The sequence below is a fragment of the Cebus imitator genome, unplaced genomic scaffold (genome assembly GCF_001604975.1).
Source record: "Cebus imitator isolate Cc_AM_T3 unplaced genomic scaffold, Cebus_imitator-1.0 Scaffold544, whole genome shotgun sequence".
Taxonomy (NCBI): Eukaryota; Metazoa; Chordata; class Mammalia; order Primates; family Cebidae; genus Cebus; species Cebus imitator.
Window position 1 is genome coordinate 555173 of NW_016107859.1, and position 22642 is coordinate 577814.

A 22642-nucleotide genomic window follows, 5' to 3' on the forward strand; every position below is an offset into this window, starting at 1 on the left:
AACTGAGTTCCTAAGCCAGGAATTGAACCCAGCATGCTATCATGAAAAGGCAAAACCTTAGCTACTGAGCTATAGCAGGAAGCAGTTACCAGTGCTTTTCCCAGAAGGAGTTAGAGCAGTCATTTCTGAGGCTGCAAAGGATTTTAACTACTCAAGAGAATTCTCAAGGATAGCCATGACATTATTGTGTATCCTTTCAAACAAGATGTTTGATATAAACCTGAAAATTCCCACCCTCCAGATGGCTGAGACCAGGAAAGAGTACCTTAGCATGGTCACAAAGTCAATTTATCAAGAACATAAAACAAGATAGGAGGGAAGCCTTACCAGTTTTTGTTTCTGGGACCTGAAGCAAAGTTTAAGCAGCCTCTCGGGCTAGCTTAAACAGCAGGCTTATAGGATCCTAGGCCCATGTGCTATCCTGTGGCACCCCTTTCCATGACAAAACAACACGGAAACACAAGTGCACAGCACAAAGTACACCAGATTTGCTACAGCCTGAGTCTGATCTCACAGTTTTTTTTAACCACTAATTAAAATCTTGCAGAGGAGACAAACAATGATTTTTACCATTCACTTAACTGGTTTGCACAGAGAAAGATCAGAAGCCTGGCTGGTAAAAAATTCTTATTGTTTTGCCAGCATTCTGGGATTCCAGCTTCCTTTTCTCTTCAGCTTCCAGAAAAGTAGAGTGGCTTTTGATGACCCTGATTACTGCACCATAGCTATGGGGGCCAACCTGTTACAAAAGAAAATCATCTTTCTTTGTTTCATGGAACCATAGGCAAAAGTCTCTCATTTTTGCACGATGCTGTCCAATGGGTTGCATGGAGTAAAAAGATGTCAAATTAAACACACAAAAGGAAAAGCAGATCAGGATGTTAGGGATGCAAACTTCAAACCCACATGCTGTCAAGTTCTGTCCTCACAAAGACAGCACAGAGTCAATAGGCTGAAACAGACAAACGGCAGAACAGCCCATAGACTTTCCTTCTCCACAAAGCATGGCAAAGGGCATAAAAGTACTTCGAAGACTTAAAGAAGATAACAGAGTTCAAAGCCAGGATGCCAGACAGACTTTCCTATCAACTGGACCAATTGACCATTTCAATCCATCCTGCACGATGTCTGTTAAGACGGAGCCAACTGATCCTTTCAACCCGTCCCACATGGGTACTTTTTCAGGTCCAGCCAATGAAATTAATGAAAAGCAAAGAAGAAAGGAAAGCTGGAAGAAAGAAAAAGACACAACAAATCGGGTACAGGAGTGGAAAGAAAGTGTTGTCTTCAGGGTTGGCAAGGAGTTGGCAAGGAGAAAAACTCACCAGTTGCCGCAATGCTGAATCAAAGATCCAGGCACCCGCTCCTCAGCTGTGAAGGGATCATGTCTTCCCATGCCACTAGCTCATGAACCTCCCTCTCCAGGGAGGAAAATGCTCCCCACATCCCGTGTGGTCTGGCTGCAGTCACAAGAGAATCTATTACAGACCGATATAATGGAAATTAACATGGGGCCTTCCCAGACAAGGCTTTTATTTCTGGACTTGTATTCCAGTGCAAGGAAGACCGTGGAGGTGCAAGGATCCTCTAGCTGGCTCTCCAAAAAGAGCCAGTGTGGAAATTTTAGTAGACAAAGCATGGGAATTGACATCAAGGGTAGGGTATGGAGGCTGGGTTGGGCACAGCACATGAGGGGTAAGGTACACATGTTAGCATATCTGGTTGTGATGGTTATCTTGAGTAATGGGCCACCAGGTGGTCTGGTCAACAGCAAAAAGGCTGTAAATCAATTGCTCAACATTCCTTCCCAAGGTGAGACACCCAACAGCCTTGGTTCAATATTTTGGATCGCCTAAGGCCAGTTCCTGGAATTAAATAAAATGACTATTTGCAGACATGGAATCAATGAGGTAGTGGTGTAGGTTTTCTTATCAGTGAGAATGCATGAAAGAATGCTGCTCTAGTGGGGATGAGCTGAAGCCAAACCCCATCCCTGCTCTGTCTCAATTCCTGTGTCTCTTCCAGGTTTGTACCGCACACTGATAGTTCAACAGTTCTGGGGTTTCAGTGGCAGCCCCATCCCTGTGGATACACTAGGCATTGCCCTAATGGGGACTCTCTGTGGTGGCTTTGCCCCTGTGGCAGGTTTCTGCCCCCGAAGTTTTCCAAATCTACTGGTCAAGCAATGTGTGGCATGACTTTTCTTTTTTTTCCTCTTAAGATGAGAGAAGGGAGAAATTATTTAAAGACAATTTATAATTCAAAGGGAATGAGAATGGAAAGATGTAGAAAACCCTAACTATGGCCATGTAAAGAATAAAAAAAACATGTTCCGGAGGGAATGCTAATGGTGTGGCAAAGTGACCATTTTCTAAAGAAATTAATATGGTTAAAAGAAAGCCAGGTTCTAATCATCAAGCAACTGGAAAATGAACTTGAAGGTAATTCAGAGAAGTCTTGGAGGCCACCAGGCAGCCATAGCTCTTGCATGCTGCATACGTCTAGAATTAGCACCATGTGCATGGTGCAAAGTTTACTGCGTCTACTTTCAGAAGCAGTAGGCTGAGCAGCACTTGAGCCCTCTTGAGCCAAGGCTGGGGTGACCAAAGAGTGCTGCACCAGAATGTGGGGAACAGAGTCTTGAGGCAGCCCTGGGTAGTCAATTCTGAGATCTTGCATATGCCTCTTTTTGAAATGTTGTCTTCAAGGTCCTAGCTTGCCAGATATTTTATTGCTCTAAAGTTCTGCCTTCCAGAAAGTCCTAGGACATAAACACAATTATGACAAGTTCTTTGCAACTGTTTAACAAGAATGGCCTTTAACTCCAACTTCCAATGCCTTGTTCCTCAGTTCCATCTAATACTTTGTCAGAATGGCTTTTACTGTTTATATTTTGACCTGCATTCTAATTATTACCACTTAAGTGATATCTAAGAAATTCCAGTTTTTGGCCAGGTGCAGAGGCCCACACTGGTAATCTCAGCCCTTTGGGAGGTTGAGGTGGGTGGATCACCTGAGGTCAGGAGTTTGAGACCAGCCTGGCCAACATGGTGAAACCCCATCTCTACTACTAATAAAAAATTAGCCAGATGTGGTAGTGTGTACATGTGATCCCAGCTACTTGGGAGGCTGAGGCAGGAGAATTACTGGAATCTGGGAGGCAGAGGTTGCAGTAAGCCAAGATCACACCACTGCATTCCAGCCTAGGTGACAGAGGGAGACTCTGTCTCAAAAATAAATAAATAAATAAGAAATTCAGGATTTTCCCTATAGTTCTCTTTTTCTGAGCCCTCTCCAGAATGGGTCCCTAAAGCTCTGTACATAGTAACATAGGCTTTTTCTAGCCTACTCTCCAAATTCTTTCAGCTTCTACCCATTATCCAGTTCCAAAGCGACTTCCACATTTTCAGGTATTTGTTATATCCACACTCCCAGCCTTATTCCATTTTGTGCTGCTGTGTCACAATACCACCAATGGAGTAATTTAGAGACAATTGAAGTTTATATGACTCATAGTTCTGGAGGCCAGAAAGTTCAAGGAGCTGGCATCTGGCGAGGGCCTTCTTGCTATATCATAATATGGAGAAAGGCATCACATGGTGAGAGAGATCAAACTCATAGCCTCAAGCTCTTTTATAATCCACATTAACCGATTCACAAGGGTGAAACCCTCATGACCTAAAACACTTTCCATTAAGCCCCACTTCCCAAAACTTTCACATTTGGAATTAAATTTCCCTCATATTCTTTTTTAGAGGACACATTTAATCCATAGAAATAACTAAGAAACACTGATCCCTGAAATAGGTCTCTGCCAAACACAAGCTGTGACCAGAAACACACCAGAATGCCCAGTCCTGGAAACTGTGGCTTCAGTGGCCTGTCATTCTGATTGCCCTAGGGTGAGTCACCAAGTAAGCCAGTATCTAGCCCCCAAAGTTTAGCCAATTAGTAAAGTTAATTATTAATATCGCAACAACTAGAAAACTTGGGCAAAGAACAATGTGGTAAACACCAGAAAGCATAGAAACAAGTAACAAGGCTAAAGCACGAGCTTGCTATAGGTGGAAGTTTTGTACCAAACCTCTTTTATGGTAGACTGGAGTTGATTCATAAGCCAAGTGAAGTGTGCAAGATTCCACAGTCGTGGCCGAGTCATCCTGTTTGAGATGCCAACTGTTTTTTTTTTTTAAGATTAAATAATTATTTTGATGGCAGAACACAACACGATGACACTCAGATAGAAGAAAAACAGAAGTTTTTGTTATATAGAGCTCCAAAGGAGAGGAGATTGCCAGACAGAGTGAAACGGGATTGCATCAGAAGGGAAAGGTAATAGCAATCTCGAACTGCAGGGAGAAACTTAAGTTTGGCAAGTACGGTGGGGTTAGCCAGGTTTTGTGAACTCCTTATGGACTGCCTAATTTGAATACCTTTTTAGGCCCCAGCGTATAGGCAGTGTCCCGAGATGTCTGGTACCTGAATGTGCAATTAAGGCTCATGCATGATGGTACAGAGTGTGAGATTCTTATAAGGAAAATGGTTGGGGTATGGACTTACTGAGTTGTTTAAGAAGAGGCACTGACCAGCCTCTAGCAAGAAACTCAAAATTTAGTGAAGATTAAAAACAATCAAACAAATGAAAACCCCACAACAGACATTCTGTCCTACCTAACTCAATGACACAGGATGAACTGCTCATTCAAAATTTGGTTTAGATATCCAAATTGGTAAGACTCACACATACCTCACGAGTGTATAAATATGTTTACTGCTCACATAATAAAGATTTCTAGTGAAAGGAAGGCAGCTCTAAAGCAGGTCCAAAAATGGCTTAAGAGAAGAAGAAAAGAAAAATGGACTTGTGGTTTTGAAGGTAGTTAGGAGTGTGGCTGGGATGAGGATTCCAATGCATGGTTTGAATTTTCTCCACATGTACCAAAGGAAGGAATATCCAAATTTGCTTATCATGTTGCCAGACATTACCGAATCCTGAGTCTCAAAAAAGAGCAAAATGCTACAGAACAAAGTGCAGTGCTTTTGCCATGCATTTCACTTCAAGAACAGACAGAAACAGAACTGTGTTCTGTTCACTTCAAGAACACTCCCCAAAGGCTGGTGGGCAAAGCCATGCCAATCAGCCCATTCTATAATCAGTTCATCACCCATTTCAGACCTTTTAGGTGCCCTGGAGCATTATTTTTTCATTTAAACATGAGAAGAAAGAAGTATCAGCCTATAGTAATTACCATTCACCGTAAGCAACTGCCATTGATTTTCCCTAAAGTATATTTCCTAACTCACTATTACACACCAAGGCTAAAAGTCCTCTCATAATGCCGAGTAATTTCTGTTGTCTCTCCAAAGTCAAAAAGTTCAGGTAACACAATGCAAAATAGAACAGAGCCTTAGATTTTGAGAGGGATCTATCCACTTACAATTCTTGGGGTTCCATTAGGAAAACAAAGATTTCTCCCAAAATAGGGTCTTGGCACCTAGTCTGTTTCTCTCAAGGAGTCTCAGACTGTCAGAAATTACCTTATCCTCTCACCTGGGCATCGAGGGTGGCAAGAAAACAAATGGAATTCAATTGACTGAGAAGAAAAAAAAACAGTTAAAAAAGAAAAGAGATCCAAGAAGAGGAAAAGCATAAAGGTCTTTTAAATTTATATGTACAGAGAGCGAGTTGGATATCAACTTTTAGTTCGGCTTTTTTTTTTTTTTTTTTTTTTTGAGAGGGAGTCTTACCCTGTTGCCAGGCTGGAGTGTCATGGCACAATCTTGGCTCACTGCAACTTCCACCTTCTGGGTTCAAGTGATTCTCCTGCCTTAGCTCCCCAAGTAGCTGGGACTACAGCCTTGTGCCACCACACCCAGCTAATTTTTGTATTTCTGGTAGAGATGAGGTTTTACCATGTTGTCCCAGATGGTCTCGATCTCTTGACCTCATGATCCGCCCACTGCAGCCTCCCAAAGTGCTGGGATTACAGGTGTGATCCACTTTGCCCAGCCTAGTTAAGCTGACTTTAAACCATAGAACTTTTTAAAGAAAATCTTTTTAAATCTCTTATTACCAGACTCTAACTGGGACAAACAACTGATAATTCTGACTTTTATGCTCCTTCTTTTCCCTGAAAGATGTGCTCCCAAGTGAAGCCAATAAGCCTTAACTAAAGATATGACTTAACCATGGATGCATGAGGTATCTCCAAAGAGATGGCAAACAATATTCACAAGATCCAGAATTGCCCCTAGGGTAGCTCAGGGAAAAGAAGACTCAAGACAGGAATTCAGAAGTTGTCCCTGGGAGGATTAAGAGCCAACAAATAACAAAAGTCTCACAACTATCAAAACAGAAATGACTCATTTTAAAATCTAGGAATTGAACCTAGAATTCCCATGTCAAAGAGCAAAGCCTTGGCTTCTTGAGCTCTACCACAAGGCAACTGCTAATGCTTTTCCTAGATAGTGTCTAAAGCAGTCATTTTTGAGCTTGCAAAGGATTTTAACTAATCAAGAGAATTAAGGCTAGACATAACATTTTCATGTGCTCTTTTCAGACTCAAGAGTCAAAGACTTATAATTTAATATCACAAGAACTTTCAAAGCAACATAGATGGTGGGGCACGGTGGCTCATGCCTATAATCCCAGCACTTTGGGAGGCCAAGGTGGGCAGATCACGAGGTCAGGAGTTTGAGACCAGCCTGGCCAATATGGTGAAACCCCATCTCTACTAGAAATATAATTAGCCGAGCATGGTGGCACACACCTATAGTCCCAGCTGCTCAGGAGGCAGAGGCAGAAGAATCGCTTGAACCCAGGAGGCAGGGGTTGCAGTGAGCTGAGATTGTGCCACTGTACTTCAGCCTGGGCGACAGAGCAAGACTCCATCTAAATAAATAAATAAAACATAGTTACATGGATGCAATAATGTTTTCAAGTCCATAATTTGAGTTAACTTTTAAATTGATGAAAGTATTTTTTTCTCAATAAAAGACATATTCTTTGGCACATTTTATACAAAACTAGGAAGCAAGAAATCTCACTGCTTATCAGATATTAGCATTTTACAGATGAGAACCATTCTACAATTTTGGAACATGTTTCCCACATCATAACTCTTTCTTAATTGGAAATAAAACAGACAACCAATAACCATTCAAAATTATTTTAAGATTTTAAATTATACAAAAAGTTTACTGACAAGCATTTATCTCATTTATATAGACCAAATGCTCCCATTTTAAAGCATGTATTTATTTTACTTCCGAAAACTGATATATTACACAAGGTTAATCATTATTTAAAGTTATTTCCATGTTAACCATTTTTAAAGCTTGTGAACATTAGGTGTTAATCTAACTAAGAATTGTAAAGTTAAATATGTGGGCATTTTGTTGACCACTCAGAAGATTTGGCTGTTTTCATTAAACAATATTAAATGTCTTATTTATAAAAAATTATACAGAGGTCTTTCTGTTTGGGGCTGGGTTTGTATTTTATATGTTGGTAATTCTTAAGACATTTCTCATAATATTTTACCAATAATTTTAAGGTCAGTTTATTAAAGATTTTACTTAAGTCACATGAACTTATAAAGCATTGGGGATTATTCACTTAATTTATAAGGACTCCTTAACTTTCCTATAGCTTTTATTTCAGAACTCTAGCCATAAGATATTAATACAAACTCACCAGTTTCTAAAAATAAAAGGTTGGGTCCAAACAGTGTTTTGTTTATTTTAAAATTTTATTTATTTATTTATTATAATAGAGATGGGGTTTCACCATGTTGGCCAGGCTGGTCTCGAACTCCTGACCTCAGGAGATCTGCCCACCTCGGCCTCCCAAAGTGCTGGGATTACAGACGTGAGCCACCACGCCCAGCCCAAACAGTGGTTTTATCATCACACCAGCAGAAAACTAACAGCAGATTTAAAGCATGTGGAAAAGAAAATAGAGAAAGGTGTAGCCTGGCCAACCTCTGCATAAGAACCAGGTTCTACAAGTAGAATGTGAGAAACAAAAGAGGGGAACAAAAATATTAAAGTGACCAATAGGAAACTCTGGAGCCCTCCAGCCACTTGACTCTGGGGTTACTGCCCCCGCTACTCTCACTTATCCCCATCAGGGAGAGTCTCAGTACCCCAGGTGGACAGCTCTCCCAGATAATCAGAAGGGTGAAGCTGCAAGACCTCCCACACAAAGTAACACATCAACACATGCAAACAAACAGCGTGCTTCCAAATGAGTCCATAGTCAAGGGGATTGGGTGAGGTCCTAAATCCCACTCCCTAGGTCCAAATGCTCCGTAGACAGCCGAGTCCAAGCTGAGCAAAGCTCCTATGGTATTTGTCACACATGCAGACAAATGCAAATGCTCAAATGCTTAATGAAAAGCAGCTCCAAGTTATTTTCCTTTCTAATGAAGATCAGCCTGCAAAATCAAGTTCGATGTGGGACATTGAGTCAAAGGAGATGATTTTGGAGCTTTAAGAAAGCACCACGACATGTGTATAGCTATGTAACAATCCTGCAAATCTGTACATGTACCCCAGAACTTAAAGTATAATTAAAAAAAAAAAAAAGATGTAATGTCTGCTCTGCAGGGTTTTGAACTGGTATAGTTCTGTTGCCCCTTTCTTTTGTCTGATTTATCCCCTTTCAAATGGGGATATCTACATAATGCCTGTGCCACCATCATGTTTTTGAAGTAAATAACTTGTTTGTGATCTTACAGCCTCATAGTTGAAAGGAATGTACCTTAAGTCTCAGATGAGATTTTGGACTTTGGAAGTGATGCTGAAGGGAGTTAAGACTGAGTATTGCCAAGGCACAATTGTATTTTGCAATGTGAGAACATGAGATTTTGAGGGCCAGGGGTGGAATGATATGAATAATTTGTGTGTCCACTCCAAATCTCATGTTGAAACGGGACCTCAAATGTTGGATGTGGGCCTAGTGGGAGCTGTTTGAGTCATGGGGGTGGACCCCTTATGAATGACTTAGCTTGTCTATCCAGTGGACACCCTCCCTTGGCCCCCCTCCAGTTGAGTGTGAGCACAGACTTGTGAAGCAGGTCAGCCAGCTCCATATGCCTTTATCTTCTCATGTTTTAAAAAGCAACTATTTTGACTGCCTGTTCCAATTTTCTGTTAAACCATTACTCCTAGGATGACATGCAACATGATGTTTATTTGATGTGACATCTTTGCCTCTTGTTGCATGCTATCGGTTTGGTTTGATGAAATGTAACTTGGGGTCCCAAATTGGTACAATAGCTGCTGTTCTGACCCTTTAAGAGTATTTTGAGCTTTTGCATCTACAACCAGGTATGCAAAACACAGCAGGGTAAGAATCTATTCTTGTTGGGACAAATTCACAGCCACCAGAACTACTGGCATTGGTCCAATGTAATCAACTTGCCAGCTATATGCTTCTCCCTGGGTGACCTTCCCCACAGCCATCTTTGGTCTCAGTTTCTCTTGCTGGAACACAGAATAGTTCTTGCTGGCATTTTGTGCCTCAGCATGTACAAGAGTAACATGTCTAGATTCAGCCATCTCTGCATTGCTGCAGCATTCCCCACCCCCATGTTCACTCATTTCATGGACCTCAGGGGAGCATGTCAAAGGGTCCACTTGGTGATTCCAATCACCCACTGAATCTGGAAGGAAGTTCTTTTGATGGGCGTCAACGTGTCTTACTTTAATGCCCTCCTCAAATTCACAAATCGACTTTCATGGGGCTGTGGCCCACACAGGCATCCCTTTAATAGTCCAGTCCTCCATCACCTGGCTACCTGACAATATGATCAGGATTTTCACCCTACCCATGAGTCTATAAAAATGCAAGCATAGGAACTTGTACCACTGTTAACTTCTTCCATCACTGCTAGGAAACCAGCATGCAATTCAGCCCATTGAGCTGATTTTTTTCTCATCTTCAATGAGAGCCTTTCTACTGCTGGTCTTTAGGCCTCAACTTTCTAAATAGCATGTGGTCTGTTCATCATGTAAGTGCCATTTTTAAACCAAGCAACAGTTTGTTGGTCAATCAAAAGCTGTTCTTGAGGTTCTGTTCATGTGGCAAGAGGTTCCATCAGCTCTCTGAGGGTTCCAAAGTTGGTCCTGGAGGAAAAGACACCACCTGCTTGTGAATGTGGTGATTGTCTCCTTGCATGCTCCAGTAGCATGCTCTTGCTTGAGCCATTTCCTTTTTAACATGGAAATCTTCTGGACACTGCCTTCCTTACTAGGGTGTTTCTCTGATATCACCCAAAATATGGATTTCTCGGGTTTCATGATTATTTTATGTCCTTCAGTCATTGAGGCAGCCTCAACTAATGCCCAATAGTAAGCCAGTAATTATCTTTCAAATAGTGTGTGCCAGGTAGCAGCATCTGGAAACTTTCTGGCCCCAAATCCCCTCAGTGCTTGCAGGAGGAGATCACAGGCTTTTGATATAAGCTCCAGTCTGCATGCGTGTCAGTGGCAGACACTTCCAAAATCATTTCTGAGTGGGTACCAAGAGAGAGTTCACCCCATATAGACTTCACAGATAGGCCACAATGATTCCTTGTCAGTCACAGTGTGACTCCCTGCTCTAAACCCTCCAGCTGGGACTCCCCGCAGGAAACCTACTGGGGCAATGCCATGGATCCCAAGAAAGGCTTTGGCTCACAGGTCATTTGCTCTGTCTCTTGCTCTCTCCACACTGGTTGTGTTCCCTGCGGCCCCTGATGACACCCCGAACCCCTCTGGTATCTGTAAGTCATAAATTGTTCCTTTCATGGCTTTTGGTTTCCCTTCCTCATTATGTCTCACCTGACCCACACACCCAAACTGAACTCCACCTCTGCCCCATGTCAGGACTTCCCCATCTTGGTTTATTACTACTTTCAACAAAGAAACTTCAAGGCCAAGTTGGAAAGAAACCCCTAACAATTGGTGCAGAGGACAGCGTATGCAGTCAGGACCATGAGAAAGGAAAAGGCATGCTGGTAGGCTGCACGTGGTTCCCCAGCTGGCTCTCCCACTTGTGTAACACCATCTGGATGGTTCTGCTGCTTGCTGACCTGCTCCACCTCTCGTTGCATCTGTCCAGTGTGACCAAGGCTTCCACTCTAAAATGCGACTCTTGAAAAACTGAGTCCTCTGCAAGATCTACCAATTGCCAGCCTTGACATGGGGGTGGGGGATGCTGCAGCAATGCAGACATGGCTGAATTTGCAAGCAAGGCAATCATAGTTGCTATCATTCCCCTAAATGGGAACTGCTGGTCAGAATCAAGGTGGCTAAACTATGCAAAGGTCCTAACTTGTGTCATAAAGTTCTGGGACAGGAAAGTGGCAACCCCTACCTTAGTGCTGAGGCTACTGGGCACAGACGCCAGATGCTTGGCAAAACCTAGACACAGGAGCTGGGAGACTCCCATGTATTAGAGCACAGTGCTGGTGGATGGCGTAATCATACCATCCAATAAGTGGGCCCCCTCCACAGAAATCCACGGACTTTCACAGGAAGTGATGGCACTGTGTTCTGCAACACTATGTCACCATCTTTCCTTGCTTTCCTAGCTCCTTGCAGCCTATTAAATTCAATGCAGACACCTCAGAGAAGGAGGTGACTGCCTACAAATCGGGCTGATAGAAAACACAAATGGAGACCACTTATCACAACAGGGACCACCTGGGATCCACCAGAAGCTTGTCAGATAAACATCCAAAGAGAAAGGGAAAAAAGAGCCACTTAAAAATATAAGCCATTATAAAGATTTTTCTTAAAAGGGGGGGAAAAAGAAGAAGAAAAAGGGCTGACAGCTGGGGAAAGGATGCTGCTGAGAGACAGCAGGCCATTTTCTCTTCCCTCTTTTATCAGCCAGAGACAGAAACTAGGAACCATGGTTTCATATGGCTAAAAACCTAAAAGAGAAAACAAGACAAACAAAAAAAAACCTGACTGCCACTTTATGCAATTACAAGTCAGAAAAAAAATAAAAAGATGCACTTTAAGTAATGAACAAATACCAGTAGGGCAAATATAATGGTAGCCCTAGATCATATCCCTAGACACAGAGGGGAAAGTAAAAGATCAATACTTAAATTGTGTACATGTATATTTTAATATAAATGTATAATAAATTAATAACATATATAAATTTAAATAAATTTTTATAATTTTATCCAATTGAAAATAGAATATTTATGTAAGTAATTTATATAACAAAAAGATAAAATAGGGCACTGATAGGCTTTTGTGCCTCTATGACATAGATTCTGACTTACCTTTAACAGTTGCTGAACTGCACCAACGGACACAAAAAACATCATAGAGTTAATACTGTGGTGTAAATTAAAATCAACAGACATCCTATTAGTGCCTTCAAAAAAAAAATACCTTTTTATGGCAAAGGCTGTGACAACCTTTTCCCAGGCCTCCTGTAGTTTCTGGACCATTTATAATGGCCATTAATTGTCTCAGGCTTCTAATGCAAGAAATTGTCACTCTCAGCCTCATGCTATACACCATTAAAACAACAAATGACTGGCTGGAAATAGAGGCTCTCACAGAACAGATCCTGAGCCTGTGACCTTCCACACCCAGCTGCCCATTATCTCGTGGCTCATGGAAACAGCTCTGCACAAGCTCAGCCTGACTACAGAGGCCTCTCAGAGAGGGTGGAGCCAAACCTGGGCCCTCTGATATATGCACCTGCAGGAGGGAGACTCTTCCCTGTCCTCTATCCCTCAAACAACTTCTTTTCAAATTCCAGTACAACAAATAAACCTCTAAACTTCTCTGTCTTATCCCCGACCTTAACCTATCTTTATATATTTTTTATCTTGTCTCTATCCCACAAGGATTGGAGGTAAGATCAAGGGCACATTCTCTCCCAGGACCTATTAACCATAGGCTCACAACTAGGCAGCTGCTCATCTGATACGGGATCCATTGGAACCTAAACTTCCATCAGAAACAAAAACCCAGTTGGATGCAGCTATATACCGTTCTATTAACTCCTGGTGTTATTAATACTGATTTGAGTACTTTCACTGGTTTGCAATCTGGCAACCCGATTGTGAACCAAGTAAGATTGTAAAGCACTGTAAGAGTGGGTACACACTTTGAAAGGAAATCCTAGCCCCACGTCCCCGATGACATCACCCTGGCGCCAAATCCCACCGCTGGTGATGACATCAACCTCAGACAGTATTGCTCCGTCCAAAGTCCCCGTCGTTGCAGATGACTTCACCCCCTGCATGGAAATATATTCATCCCTGACACTAAAGCCTCTCCCTGGGCAACACCTACGGGCTGCCTCTCCTAAGGCACAAAGGGACACAGGACGTATTTTTGCTTTTCTTACTGAACTCGCTGTTTAGCCAATTATCTCAGTATACTCCTTGCTGTCTGCTCAAATGCCCACCCATACGCTTCCATACCTAAAGGAAAATCTGTTACTAAAATCAGTGAGATTATTTCTTTCCCCTGGGAGGCACCTGCCTCATTTAAGCCAAGCTCCTGGGAGAGAGGACCACCTCCTCCATGATGGGTTTCCTATTACCTCCAACTTTCTGCCAGTCTCTCCATTTGCATTTCCAAACACAAACAGCTCTGCCCTTTGGATTCACGAATGCCATTAATCTTTACCTGTGCTTTATCAGTTCAACACAATACAAAACAACATAACTTCCCTACTAAAATGCATAATTTGGCCAGGTGCAGTGGCTCACGCTGTAATTCCAGCACTTTGGGAGGCCGAGGCAGGCAGATCACCAGGTCAAAAGATCCAGACCATCCTGGCCAAGATGGTGGAACTCGGTCTCTACTAAAGGCACAAAAATTAGCTGGGCGTGGTGGCAGGCACCTGTGGTCCCAGCTGCTCAGGAGGCGGAGGCAGGAGAATCGCTTGAGCCCAGGAGGCGGAGGTTGCAGTGAGCTGAGATCGCGCGACTGCACTGCAGCCTGGCGACAGAGCGAGACGCCAGCTCAAAAAAATAAAAACGCATCATTTGTTTGTTAAGGACCCTGTTCCCTTTACAGTCTGTATCTCCACCACTCAAAATATAACTGTCTTACATTGAAAAGGTGAGCCCAGGCACTAAAGGAGGGATTTTCTTTTTTTTTTTTTTTTTTTCTTTTGAGACAAGAGTTTCGCTCTTGTTACCCAAGCTGGAGTGCAATGGCGCGATCTCGGCTCACCGCAACCTCCGCCTCCTGGGTTCAGGCAATTCTCCTGCCTCAGCCTCCTGAGTAGCTGGGATTACAGGCACGCACCACCATGCCCAGCTGATTTTTTGTATTTTTAGTAGAGACTGGGTTTCACCGTGTTGACCAGGATGGTCTTGATTTCTTGACCTCGTGATCCACCCGCCTCGGCCTCCCAAAGTGCTGGGATTACAGGCTTGAGCCACCGCGCCCGGCCTGGGATTTTCATACATTAGTTTAATATCAGTGCCGAATGTTATTTAATTTGACTTCCCTTTTCAGGCCTGAAGGAAGTTGTTTGACACCCGCGCCTTCTGTCCCCTTTGGCGGAATTAAAATCTCGTCCTCCTTGTGTGGTTGCTTAACCCGCTTATTCTTCATGCCACTGACCCAACCCAATGCACCCCACAGCTGCTGCCCATGAGCAAACCTAATGGCCAACTCCAGAGTCATGTAAATAAGGTCCCCCTTCAAACGTGTTTCCTTGAGACTCCCCAGTCCACAGCCCCAGCGGGAAAGCCTCAGGGATGACGCCTACGGAGCTTAATAAAAGCCTGGCCCCAGGGCCCTCCTGCCCCCACTCTCCACACACTGGGAGAGCCCCCTGCCACCCCTGGACATCCTATCAGCAGCCCCCCACCCCCGCAGAACGCTTTTGACCCCTCTGGAGCTGCCAGTCACACACTTCTCCCGTTCATTGTGCCTCTGCTGACCCCAACACACCGAAACCTCACCTGCCCCCGTCAGAGCTCACCTGAGGGAGTGGCTACCTTGACTTACAGCCACTTCGAGAGAGAGAGACCTCTAATTAGACAGAAACCATAAATTATCCAGGCAAGGTGGCCGCGCCTGTAATCCCAGTACTCGGGAAACTGAGGCAGGAGAATCGCTTAAACCCAGGGGCGGAGGCTGAAATGGCCCGAGAAGGCCTGAAATGGCCACTGCACTCCGGCCTGGGCAACAGAGCGAGGCTCCGTGTCAAGAAAACGAAAGAAAGAAAAAAAGAGAGAAACCATAACGATAAAAAATAACTGCTGTACCTCGGGGATCTTTAAATGCAGGCTTTATCATATAGGTGCAATGGATTCTTAACTCCCTTTCCGGCCGCTCTCTCCTCCCTGCACAATGGGGCAGAGAGGCTGCGTGGGGAGGGCTGGTGGAACTGAAGGTCTAAGCTCAAAGCTTCAGATGGTGAGCTGGTCTTTCTGGTAACCAGCCCCACTTAGGATGCCACCAAGGGTCACCTTATTAAAACAAAAGATGCTCCTATAACCTAGAAAATTCCAAGGGATTCAGGATCTTTGTGCCAGGTACTCTTACCACTCAGGAAATTACAGAAGTTTTAGGAATCCTGCAGTAGAAACTGAAGTCAAAGACTAAATATTAAACGGAAGCTTTTGGTAGCACCCTTATTGCTCATAAAATTACAAGGTTCTAGGAGCTCTCTGTCAGGAACCGAAAACAAACACACGCATACACAAATATATATATATATATATATTTTATTTTTTTTTTTTTCTTATTTCACAGTGCACACACTGTAGATACAAAACATCAGCTCTCTATATATAATTTCTTATTTCACAACGCATACATTGCAGACACGAAACATCAGCTGGTGCCAAATTACTAAGAAATGTGACATGTGATTTACACTAGTCATGTTGGATACAATTCACATGACATACAATTCACCCATTTAAAGCAAGAAATTCAGTGTTTTTTTGGCATACTATGTATGCCAGCAGTGTATGATGATTCTAATTTCCCCACATTCTTTTCACACTCATTATTTGGCTTTTTCATTCTAGTCATTCAACTGAGTGTGAAGCAATATCTCATTGAGGTTTTCATCTGCATTTTCCTGATGATTAATTTCAAACATCGTTTCCAGTGCTTGTTGGCCATTTGTGCATTTTGCTTGGACAGACGCCTATTCAAATCCTTTGTCCATTTTTTATTGGGTTCTTCCTCCTTTTATTACATCATAAAGATTACTTATATACTCTCAGTACAATCCGTTATTGATTGTATGATTTGCAAATGTTTCTTCTGATCTCTATCTTGCCTTTTCACTTCTATAAGGTGTCATTTGAAGAACATTTTAAATTTGATGATACCTCCTTTACCTACCTTTTATTTTGTTTCTCCTGCCTTTGTTGTCGGAATCTAAAAATTCTTTGCAAAATTCAAGGTCATAAGATATAGCCTATATTTTCCTCTAGGAGGTTTATTTTTTTCAGGTAGGTAGGTTTCTGATCCATTTTAATGTTTGTATGATAATGGTGCAACTTCATTTGCCCCAGCACCATTTATTGAAAGACTGTTTCCCCATTGAGTGGTTTTGGCTCTCTTGCCAAACATCAATTGACCATCGATGGTTTTTTTTTTTTTTTTTTTTTTTTTTTTTTTCTTTTTTTTTTTTTTTTTTTTTTTTTTTTTTTTTGAACTCTCAATTCTATTACATTGCTCTATATATTTGTTGCCAGTATTATACTGTCTTGATGTATCATTACTTTGTATCAAGTTTTGAAATCAGAAAGTGCAAGACCTCCTAGTCTGCTAATTTTCATGATTGCTTTGGCTATTTTGGGGTCCCTTGCAGTTTCTTATGAATTTTAGAATCAACTTGTACATTTCCACAAAGAAATTGTCTGGGATTCTGATTGGGGTTGTGTGGAATTAGTAGATCAATTTGGGAAGTGTTGCCATCTTAACAATGTTAAGTCTTCTGATAAATTATGAAATGTATTTTTATTAATATACTATTTAATTTCTTTCAGCAGTGTTTTATAATTTTCAGAATAAAAGTTTTGAACATTTTTGTTAAATTTATTACTAAGTATTTAATATAATTTTGGTCTCACCCTGTCACCTAAGCTGGAGTGCAGTGCTGAAATCTCAGCTCAATGCAGCCTGCACCTCCCGGGTTCAAGTGATTCTTGAGCGGCTGGAATTACAGGCAACCATCAACATGCCTGGCTACTTTTTGTATTTTTAGGAGAGACAGATTTTTGCCATGTTAGCCAGGTTTGTCTCAAACTCCTGACCTCAAGTGATCTGCCTGCCTTAGCCTCCCAAAGTGCTGGGATTACAGGCATGAGCCACCGTGCCCCGCTGAATTGTTTTCTTAATTTTATTTTTGGCTTGTTCATTGCAGGTGTGTAGAAGTTCAATTGATTTTACACCTGTATTTTGTATCCTGAAAGCTTACTGAGTTACTTTATTAGCTCTACTAGATTTTTTTGGTGTATGCCTTAGAAATTTTTATATATAAAAATCGATTAATTTTACTTTTTCCTTTTCAAATTGGAAGGCTTTTATTTCTTGTTATTGACTAATTGTCCTGACTAAAACATTTAGTACAATGTTGAATAGAAGTAGCAAGAGCAAATATCCTTGTCTTATTCCTGATATTATGGGGAAAGCATCCACATTTTCATCATTAAATATGATTTTTTACTGCATACTTTTCATAGATTATTTTTTATCAGGTTGAGGAAGTTACCGTCTATTTCTAGCAGGTTAAGTTCCTCTAATGTGAAAGGATGTTGGATTTTGTCAAATGTTTTTTCTGCATCTATTGAGATGATGGTATAGGGTAGGTCAGCAGGCTGGAGACCCAGATAAGACTCGAAGTTGCAGTTAGAGCCTGAGGACAGTAAGAAGGCAGGATTCCTGCTGCCCCAGTGTGCCTCAGTTTTTTTTCTATTAAGGTCTTCAAATAATTGAATGAGGTCTACCCAATTTATGGAAAGTAATATGCTTTATTCAAAGCCTACTGTTTGAAATTTTAATCACATGTTAAAAATACCTTCGGGCCAGGTGTGGTGGCTCATGCCTGTAATCCCAGCACTTTGGGAGGCTGAGGGGGGAAAATCACCTGAAGTCAGGAGTTCAAGACCAGCCTGACCAACATGGTGACAACCCATCTCTACTAAAAATACAAAAAATTAGCCGGGTATGGTGGCATGTGTCTGTAATCCCAGCTATTTGCGAGCCTGAGGCAGGAGAATCCACCTGGGAGGTAGAGGTTGCAGTGAACCGAGAGCATGCCACTGCATTCCAACCTGGGCAAGAGAATAAGACAGTGTCTCAAAAAAAAAAAAAATGCCTTCATGACAATGTCTAGACTCATGTCAACCAAAATCTGAATATAATGCCCTAGCCAAAGACATAAAATTAAGCATCACAGTCCACCACTTACCAGTGTGGCACCCATGCATCTCCTTAAGCCATATTTAATATCCAAATAAAGACAATAACAAAGTCATACTTCTGCCTAACCTGATATAACTATACTGCTTACAACTGAAAAGGTATAAATCCTTTCCCTAGAAGAGGATTCAAAATTCTTGGGTGATGTGCACTCTTCTTGATATTCTGTGACATAGATACCATGATTTCAAGTTAACAATAATTAAATATGATTATATAAGTTAAATATATCACATTGTATATGATAAGAATATGAGTGAGAAAACAAAGATAGTTTCTATTATATATATATATATATATGTTTATACACACACACACACATATACATATATACCATTCACACAAACATATTTACAACAAAATAAGAAAAATCCCCATTAAAGTCTGTGTTTATGTAAATGGTCCTGTGTTCATAGTTGGGATTTATAACAACTTTCCACTTCCCATTCCTTAGTCCTGTGCTCTCAGCAGGTTACGTTTTCTATCTGTAGCACAACCAGCTGAAGTTTGTTTTTTATCTGGTAGAATAACTAGTCTGTGCACTTCAGCTGGTTATGGTTTTTAGCTGGTAGAGTAACTTGAGCCTTCATTCCTGGCGGCTCTGAGCCATTAGTAGTCCTGCCTGGATTGGGTTGTTATAGTTTTATATTGACTTTCATCAAAGGGCATGATAGTGTTAAGAGATACCCTAGCAATGTCATGTTAGGTTATATTCAAGACATTCTCTTCCTTAACCTCCACTAGGGAGTATCAGCCCAATGTCCCCTTGGCAATCAGGATTAGTAACCTCAGAAAGCAGGTCTCCTTTCTTTGCCTATTGATCTGGGGCATGGGTAGTCTAAAGTAGCCAGGTGTCAATTATAAGCTTCAATTCAATGGAATCACGATGTCCATTGGTAGAAGAATTCCTCCCTTTGAAATTAAGACCTGTAGGTCAGCAAAGCATCAGATCACGAGAACAGAAAGAAAAAAAAATGCATAAGGGTGACAGTGAGTGGTACCACTTGAATTTTTACATTTGATTGCTGGACTCATGTACCCTGGCTGTCAGAGAAATAGTGCTATACATCGAATGCTGATTCAGAGCACATACAGCTCCTTGGAGACCCTTGCTCCAGCATGTCAGCTAATATTACTAAATAGCTGGTCCTGTAACTTAGAATTGAAAAGGACATTCCAGTTTTCTATCAGGCTGCTGCTTAAGGATGAAGGGAGCATAGTAAGACCAATAAACTCCATAAACATAGATCCATTGTCCCATTTCATTTCCTGTAAAGTGACTTCCTTGATCATACTGTGGCAGTTAATATTCATGCAGCAAATCCATGGATATTAGTCTTGGCAGAAGCACCGCTAAAACTGCATGTAGGAAAGGCAAATATATATCTAAAGTAAGCGTCTAGTCCAATAAGAATAAAATACTACTCTTCCATGATGGAAGCACTTTAATTTAATCAACATGTCACAGCCAGGGTATCTGGCTGATCCCTCCAGAAAGGGTGCCATATCAGGGACTAAGGGCTGGCCTTTCTTCTTTTAGACAAAGTGCCCAAATCCGGCCCGCAGAGAGGATTTCCCTTCATCGAGCTCCTTTAGGGATGTCCCCCCAAAAAGGCAGTAGTGCTGCAGATGTCTATTTTTGGGTGGTAGCCGCATATCATATACAATCAGCTGTAAACCATGACTGAGACCTCTGTCTACTGATTATAAGAAACTCCCTAATAAGGCCATAGGTGCAGGCTAGGAGACAAAAGGCAGTGTAACAAAAGTGGGGTCCATGGGCATTTAGGCCACTTCTTTGTGAAGCTTACTTGTGCCTTTAGGACCTACTCAGACCTGATCATATACGTGCTACTTCTATTTGACGATCAAGTGTTGCTGTGCACATCCAACTTTATGACTTGTTGGATCAGATTACACCCAGTTCATAATGGACAACACATGTTGCAAGGTAGCTGATGGGCCAGAGTTAAGCATTCACTCTCTACTAAGACCCCATGGTAGGCCAAGAGCCATTTCTTCAAAGAGAACAGTTATCTGTGGAGGAAGGCAGGGCTTTGCTTCAAAATCCTATGGATGTGTGCTGACATTCACCTCTAGAGGTTTAGTACAGACACCAAAAGCATCCCTATCTGTCACTGATACTTCAGGCACCAGTGGATCTGCTAGATCACATGGTCTGAGCAGCCAAGCAGCTTGCACAGCAGCCTGCACCTGTTGCAGAGCCTTCTCTTACTATGAGCTTTACTCAAATCCAGAAGCTTCTTGGTGTCACTCTGTAAATGGGCTTTACAAACATATTAAAATGAGAAATATGTTCTAAAATTCAAAAAGCCCACTCCATGTTGTGCCTCTTTTTGGGAGGTGGGGAAGTATGGGAAGAGCTAAATGTAAAAACCTATCTTTTGTTTTAGAAGGGACATCTCAACATGACCCACAGCACTGACTACCCACAATTTCACTGACCTAGAAGTCCCCTAATATGAATCAGATTTATTCACTCCTCTCTGACATGCAAATGTCTTATCAATAAGTCTAGGGTAGTTGCTATGTTTTGCTCACTAGGTCAAATCAGCATCATATCATCAATGTAACAGACTAGTGTAATGTCTTGTGGAAGGGAATGATGATTAAGACCCCTGCAAACTAAACTATGGCATAGGGATGGAGTATCAACATACCGCGGAGGTGGGACAGTAAGAGTGTATCACTGACCTTGACAGCTGAAAACAACTGCTTCTGGTGGTTTTTGCAAAGACAAATCAGCTCCCAATCTTTAAAAATTGTCAAATATTACTTTAAAATGTAACTTTTAGCTTCCTGTGAAAATTTAGAACTGGCGCTCCTGAGCCCAAATTCTCATATACCAACAACTGGCAATGGCTCAGTAGCATCCATTCTCATTCTCACCAGGCATTTCACTCATTTACTTCCCTGGATCTTGTTTGCATTAATTTTTTTCTACCCATCTAGCAGTTTGAAGTTTACAAAAGGTAATCAAATATATTGAGAACATCTTTTTATTCTGATGCTTTGACATCTGGGGCCTTACTGAACCTGAAGAGATACCCCAACCAGGCCTAACAAATTTCCAAAGATAGTAAAAGATGAGTGTGATTTTCCTGCATAAACTAACCAGTCCAAGGCCTGCCTAGCTTGCCTTTTGATATCCTTCCTGCAGAAGCCACGGTGAAGTCTATTGCCCAATTTTTCCTCCCACTCCCTCTGCCTCCTGCTTGTTCCTGGCATAGCTGCTGTTTGTGCATTTGTCAGGTGGCCATGGATTCACATCCTAAATAAGAACTAGAAAGCTGAGTCCTCTGAGTTCTGGTCTGAGTGTACTACTTGCCTAGATTCTGGGACAAGGGGCACTCCTTTGTTTTTGTTTTTGTTGTTGCTGATGTTGTTTTTGAGAGATGGGGATCTAGATATGTTGGCCACTGTGGTCTTAAATTCCTGGCCTCAAGCAGTCCTCCAGCCGCAGCCTACCAAAGTGATAGGATTACAGGTGTGAGCCACCACGTCCTGCCTCCTAGTTTTTATTGACTAGATAAGTTCTTGAATGGCACCACCAGAGGGAATCAGGTATGACTTCCTTCCAAGGGCCATGAAATAGACCTGATCAATCATACAGGCAGCACAGATAAGTATTGAGACAAGGTGAGTTGCTATTTTCCTGTACATTTCAGCCTGCACTGCTTAGTAGAGGGAATGTGCTCTTTGCAGCACTAATAAGTTACAAGCGACACATGGGATCAGTGTCAGTGCATTTACCTCCAGGACTGTAGTTGTTCTGGATGTAACCAGTTGTTGTTTGCCTTCTTGCTATTGTAATTTGTCTCTGAATGCGGTGGGAGATGAGGGATCCCATCCCTGGAGACGAGTGGCTCAATATGTAATGGAAAGGGGAAAGGAAAACAACATTTGGTTCCAGCTTCTCTCAAGCCTTCTGAAGAGGTGGCTCAATGAACAAAAGATTGCAAAACATACATTCAATGCCCACAGGCTCTCAAGTGCTGCTGCTTACCATCATGCAAAGGGTCTCATACTCAAAGAGATTGAAAGAAAACCAAGGCCACTATTGCTGTCCTGGATATAGAAACCAGCCATGCTGCTGAGGTTTAGGGGGACACCCAATAAAGGGAAGATGCCCCTCATAGCAAACATTATTCAGACTGCCAAAGTTTATCAGATAAACACCAAAAAGATAAAA

The 22642-nt window shown here is 42.0% G+C and overlaps 1 long non-coding RNA gene across 1 annotated transcript in view; it reads right to left on the minus strand.

Annotated features, from left to right (window-relative positions):
* Positions 1–1344: 1344 nt before the first annotated feature.
* Positions 1345–22642, minus strand: part of LOC119468979 — a 27905-nt gene continuing 6607 nt past the window's right edge. The window contains exons 2-3 of the long non-coding RNA XR_005197803.1: positions 5439–5594; positions 1345–1460 (exon numbers count right to left, since the gene is read on the minus strand). This is a non-coding gene — a long non-coding RNA (uncharacterized LOC119468979). The remainder of the gene's footprint in view (positions 1461–5438; positions 5595–22642) is intronic.